This window comes from Salmo trutta, unplaced genomic scaffold (assembly GCF_901001165.1).
Source record: "Salmo trutta unplaced genomic scaffold, fSalTru1.1, whole genome shotgun sequence".
In the NCBI taxonomy this organism is placed as follows: domain Eukaryota; kingdom Metazoa; phylum Chordata; class Actinopteri; order Salmoniformes; family Salmonidae; genus Salmo; species Salmo trutta.
In genome coordinates, this window is record NW_021822844.1 from 105001 (window position 1) to 111391 (window position 6391).

Below are 6391 nucleotides of genomic sequence, written 5' to 3' on the forward strand. Positions count from 1 at the left end.
AACACGCTGAGGTTCGCCTGGAAGGACAAGGGGATGGAGCCTTTCGGGAGAGAAACTTTTGGAAGGACAATACTGATGGGAATCCTAAATTGGAGGTAAAAGATGTTTTATGTCTACAAGGGAACCCCGATGGAAGCGGCTTTCGATGTGACCTTCCATAAAGAAGAAAAACACGACGACATAATAAGAAGGCGAAAGCTGTGGGAGACCCAAACCAATGTGCCATTATGAGGTCACTAGCTTGGCAAAAAACAATTTTTAGAGTAGTAAACAGTTAAACATGTATAATCCACATGGTTACAGACGAAGAAGTGAGAGCATTTCTGGGGAGAGTACATTGGACAATTTTCCTCAGCGAGCACCTCAGGGACTCCCTGGGGTTTTGGAATGGGCGGAGAGGGTTCCAGGCCCTCCTCAGGGAGGACCCAAAGGGGATTGGTGGCTAACCTTCATCCCCCCCCGCGATGTTCTCCCTGGGGGCTGACAGGGGGACGTTGTTTACGCACGTCAGCCCCCGTTTTGCAGGCGTTGTATGGCCTATGGTCACATCCTCGCCTCGTGCAGCACTAGAAAGTGCAGATTTTGTGGATCTGGGGAGCACGAGGCGAAGGATTGTGACGAGCCTAAGGCGTGCCACGGGTGTGGCTCGTCAGCACACCTGTGGCGGGAGTGCCCGGCTCGTCAGGGGTCATACGCGTCTGCAGCTGGGGGGGGAGCAGGAGCGGGGGATGGGGGAAGAAGAGGAGGGAAAGGAAGGACGTCGGACAGCACGGGCCCAGAGGGGAAGGCTGCAAGGAAAGAGGAGGAGAAAGGAGTGGCAGCAGGAGGAGAGGCGGACATGGAAGGCATGAGAGGAGGACAACTGGGAAAAAAGGCGGAGGAAAGCACGAGAGTGGAGGAGCCGGAGAGGGATGCGAGTGAGGGAGGAGTGGTGGAGACGGTGGAAGGACCAGTAGAGGAGGGGGGGAGGGGGGAGTGGGGGGAAAGTGCCCTGGTGGAGGAGATGAGGGGCATGGTGGAGGAGCTGGCGGGGACCGAGGGTGGTGTCTCTCTCCTGCCACAATCACCGAAGAAGAGAGCGAAGAGGAGGGTGAGTTTGGTCGACAGCGAGAGGGAGGGGGCGGCCAAGAGACCGACGGGGGCGGGAGAAACCTCTGCGTTACCACTGGTTTCCCAAGGCCCTCTACTACTGGTGGGGGGGGACCCACCTAACAAGGCCCAGGGCTGGGCGGAGGAGGAGGTGGGGGTTTTTTCGTTTGGGGATTCGGACTCCCCTATTCTCTTCCAATCCAGCTACAGCACTGGGGAGGGGGAGGAGTGTGGGGGTAGACCCAGGATGCAGGGCACCCCGGTGCCAAACACCATTCCGGCATCCTGGGTTGGTGAAATGGAGGAAGAGGGGGGGGCGTCGGGAGTGCGGACGGCGTCCCCGTCGGTAGAAATTGAGCAGGGGAGCATCGGGTGAGTCTCCTGTTTTTTGTTTTTTCTGTTGGGTTTTTAGTATGTTGAGGGAAGGTTGTGTTAGTTTTTAATTTTTATTTTTTCATGGGGTCTAATTTTACTTTTGTTAGTCTAAATGTAAGGGGTTTAAGGGAGTTATGTTAAGAGGCGGGCGTATTTAGTTATTGGGGGGTGGGGTTTTGATTTTTGTTTGTTGCAGGAGGTTCACCTGAGGGATGGAGGGGATGTGAGTAGGTTTAGGAGGGAGTGGGTACAAGGGGAGTCAGTCTGGGGTATTGGTGGGGTTCATTCAACGGGGGTGGGGATTTTGTTTGGGAATAGGAGGTGAAGGTGGAGGGTTATTATGTGGTGTGTGCAGGGGGAGGGTTTTGGGGGGTGGATGTCACGTTAAGGGATTGTAAAGTTAGATTAGTGGTGGTGTACGGGCCACAGGTGGCGGCAGACAGGAGGGAGATGGTGGACTGTCTGGCGCCCCTGTGTGTCACAAATAGGCACTTGGTGATAGGAGGGATTTCAACATAGATTTAGGGTTAGTGGGTGATAGTAGTGCAGGTGCCATCACCGGGCTAATGGCTTGCCATGGTCTGGTTGATGGAGGCCTGCACTCTACTCCGACAATGGCTGGTCCCACATGGCGCAACTCTCCGGGGGGTGCGCGGAGGCTCGATTACATTTTCTATCTAGGTCTTTGGGTCAGTTGTCTGGGCGGCTGTTGCCTGTGTTCTTCTCAGATCACTGACGGGGTGCTTCCTAGCAGGTGGGGTCAGCCAGTCTGCCTCTTCGGTAGGGGGTACTGGAAAGTTAGATCGGGAGGTGCTGGAGGAGCAAGCTTTCGTCGACGCCTTTTTTGGTTTCTTTCGGGAGGATTGAAGGCCTCCGGTCCATGTGCGAGGGGGTGTTAGAGTGGTGGGATTTAGTTAAGGTAAGGACTAGGGCCTTTATAATAGGATATTGTAAGAGGAAAAAAAGGGAGGAAAGGAGGGAGGTGGATCGTATCCAAAGGTTGCTCGAACTCGAGTACGAGGCAGGCAACCTCGGCGGGTCGTTTGACTGGGAGAGATCCACAGCCCTGAAGGCGCAGCTCAGGGTGCTGCAGGAGCGGAAGGCTCGAGCTTTCCTGGAGCGGGCGCATAATGGCTTTTTAGAACACAATGAGACTTGTTCCGCTATGTTCTTTAAGTCAGTTAGGGGCAGACAGAGTAGGAAGGTAATGCATGGGGTAGGGAAGAAATGGAAGTATAGTTAGAAAGCCGGAGGAGATGGTCAGGGTGACACTGATCATTTCCGAGGTTTATTTAAGGAGAGGGAAATAGATGTAGAGCAGGGAAATGTGTTTTTAGAACACTTGTCCCGGCGATTGCCGGAGGACATTAGAAATGCGATGGAGGCTCAGATCTCCCTCGAAGAGGTTGAGAGCGCTCTCAGGAGGATGGGAAAAGGGAAGGTGCCTGGGATGGATGGGCTGCCGGCCGAGTTTTACCTCAAGTTTTGGGGTATACTTGGACCAGTGGTCCTCGAAGTCTTGAAGGCCATCCTTGAGACGGGGGTCCCGGGGGGATCAATGGCTGTCGGTGTGCTATCACTTCTTTACAAGAAGGGGGAAGTAACAGACCTTGGCAACTGGCGGCCATTGACCATGCTTTGTGTAGACTATAAGCTCTTAGCAAAGGTCATTAGCAGACCGGTTGCGCACAGCCCTTCCCTACGTCGTCCACTGAGGATCAGACGGTGGGGGTAGAGGGTACGCTCTATTAGGTGGAAACTACAGTTGATCAGGGACTCCATCGCTTGGGTAGAAGATAGGGGGCTGCCTTTAATGGTAGCAGCGCTTGATCAGGCGAAAGCCTTTGATCGCGTGAATAGATCTTTCTATTCAGGGTGTTAGGTAGATTAGGTTTGGGGAGAAGTTTATAGGATGGATCCGTACATTATATGTCGGAGCCGGGTGCCGAGTTAGCGTAAACAGTCACTTAGGTGACGTTTTTGACCTCTCTCGTCTGGGGTCAGGCAGGGATGCCCGCTCTCGGCTCTCCTCTTCGTTCTGTACATGGAGCCTCTGGGGCTGCCATTAGGGCAGACACAGGGGTGGAGGGGCTTGCTGATACCTGGATAGTGGCGGTCTCCGTGTCAAGTTGACACAGTACGCAGACGACACATCCTTGCTGCTTTGCAAGGACTCGTGCCTGACAAGGGTCCCTTGCCAATTTGGGACTTCACCCGAGCGTCCGGGGGAGAGTCCAGGTACTTAACCACGCGAAGTCTTCCGTAAGTTTTTTCGGAAGATGGAGTGGTAGGACGGATGTGCCCGGAGGGTATCTCTCTGTAACGGGCCCTGAGGATTACTCGGGGGTCCATTTTGAGAACTCCGGCTCAGCGACGCTGAACTGCGAACATGGGCATCGCAGTGGTACAGAGGAAGCTAGCGAGTGGAAGGTCTAGGTCTTTGTCCTTTTTTTAGGGCAAGGGCCTGGTCTCAGGTGGAATGGCTTATTGGCCATCTCTATTGTACTTGGCGTACAATCTATCCATTGGCCGGCTTGTTAGAGGAGGGCATCCTAGTGAAGGCTGGTGTTTCAGTATCATGTGGGGATGGTGACAGGTACGAGTTGGGTCGCCAGGGCACCCTATGATCTGTCCCATCGGGGAGGGAGGTAGGGGGGTACCACATCTCCCCCTCAAGCTGGATGCAATTTTTGTTTCTTTTCTGTTGACGGAGCTTGCTCAGCCAGTACTACACCCGTCCGGTTACCTCCTGCGGGTGTTCTTCTCGTATCAGGCGAGAAGCGTAATGGTGTGGTCTAACACGGGTCCTCGGGCGGAACAGCTGCCGTGGCACTTTGGACATGCGGCCAAGTGGTTGCGTGCGCACCCCGAGGTTGAAATTGCCCGAGTAGGTTTAGATCACAGGCACCTGTACGAGGAGGTCAGAAGGGCAGTAAGTCCGGCACCTGTGGTGGGCATCCCGGCAGTGGTCTGGGAAGGAGTGCAGGCGCGGGGTCTAGACAACAGGCTCAAGGACCTGAATTGGTTGAGCCTCCACAAGTGTTTGCCGGTGCGCTCCACCATGTACCGGCATAGCTTGGCGCGATCCCCCACCTGCCCAAGACCTTCTTGTGGCAGGGAGGAGACTGTGCGTCATGTCTTTTGGGACTGTGCCATTGCCGGAGTAGTATGGGCGAAGGCACGGGTGTTGTTAGGAAGGGTTAGAGGTGATTTTGTATTGACATGGGCTAGGCTAGAGAGAGGAGTAGGGAGAGCGAGGGGGGACGGATAGGGATAGGTTTCTGCTCTGGCTTCTCATGAGCCTCTTTAAGCGGGGGCTGTGGGAAGCCAGGCAGAACATGGTCACGACAGGGAGAGATTGGGGGGTGGAAGGAATAGTGAGGAGGGTGGAAGGAGATTTGAGAGGGAGGATGAAGAGGGAGGAGACGAAGTGGGGGCAGCATGCTGCCCGGGAGAGATGGAAGGGGGGATTAGGGCTGGGGTTATTTTAGATTAGGGAAGGGGAGATAGGGAAAGTTAGTGTGTAGGATGACGGGGAGGGACGATGCTCCCCTGAGTTTTTTGTTTTGGATTACATTATAATTTAAAAATGCCAGTATGATTTGAATTTGAATGAATGTATGATTTTGTAAGAATGAATGGCATTGAATGTAATAAATTATTTTTTCTAAAAAAAAAAAAAAAATCTGTTCTTATCAGTTTAATATCTGATATGTCCCCCATCGGGGGACTACATATTAAATGGATTTTTCGAACAGGGAGTCGGAAATGGGGCTTGCTCCATCCGCTCCACGCATCGACCCGGTATTGCAGTACCTCCGGGAACGGTGCAACACTTCTCTCTCATTGTCAAGGAAAAAGAAATACACAAAGCTATGTAAAACAGCTAGCAGAAGAAGAGAAGGAATGAAAAAAGAAGAATCATCCAAACTGAAACAAGGGCGAAGCCCCCTTCATGGGGTCCCCCGTTTTCCCGCCATTTTACTGTCTGTCTGTCTGTCTGTCTGTCTGTCTGTCTGTCTCTGTTTTTGACCCCCCCCAAAAAATACAATCACTTCACCAGGATTGTCTGTCTGTCTGTGAATTTTTACCCACAGCCCTCAAACTTGGAAAGAGTGGGTTCGGGAACCACCCGCGGGCACCCGGCCTAGAGTGCACAGTGTGTGTCTCGGGCCCCGACCTCTGACTTCCATACGACTCTGGTTCTCTTCATTACGCACAAGCCTTTCGCCTTTTACTAAAGACTTCCGTGGAGGAGGAACACTTACGAGTTCAACATATTTTTGGAAGGGCTTTGCTTCTGGCAGAGCCCGGTATCTTGTTTCAAGAGAAATTGACAGAGATGACGCCGAGACTTTTTGCTCAGGCGTTGACTTGAAGCCGGCTGACCGACCGACCGACCGGCGTATTTTTCCACTCAAGTAGTCGCTCGGGCAATTGAGTTCAAGCCCGACGACGACTGACGTGTTTTCCGGGCTTTGAACAAATAGTCGCACTAGGCTTAAAGAGCTAGTGACTTAAAGACGCATTAGCGACTTGTTAAAAAAAACACCCGCCTGTCACCAGGGAAGCGTCGGGTGGGGAGGAGACAACTTTTGCCAAACCGCTGAGGTCTGCCGAGACCCCCGGGGGCCCGGCGGGTGCAGGGGTCAATTTGTGGGTTATCGCTTCTCGGCCTTTTGGCTAAGTTCAAGTTGGGTACTGCGGTGCCGTAACCCCTTAGCCCAGAAGCCGATGGCCGGAGGGCGATAAGTTTGGAAGGAATCGTTTTGCACAAAAAACAAACAAAAAAATTTTTTTCTTTCAGTGGCTTCTTTTTAGAGAGCTGTTTTTTTTGATTGTGCGTGTCATTTTCAATTGGGAATGGCTCGTTACACATCCAAGAAGTCTGTTCCAGGGATCGGGATGGCCAACACGCTGAGGTTCG

General features: G+C 53.0%; 1 non-coding gene and 1 pseudogene across 1 annotated transcript; both read left to right on the top strand.

The window, feature by feature from the left end:
- Positions 1 to 5121: 5121 nt before the first annotated feature.
- On the top strand, positions 5122 to 5302 carry LOC115185486 (uncharacterized; annotated as a pseudogene).
- Positions 5303 to 5658: 356 nt separating this feature from the next.
- Positions 5659 to 5775, top strand: LOC115185516 (U5 spliceosomal RNA). The gene has a single exon (XR_003875166.1). It is a non-coding gene; the product is annotated as a U5 spliceosomal RNA (small nuclear RNA).
- Positions 5776 to 6391: the final 616 nt, after the last annotated feature.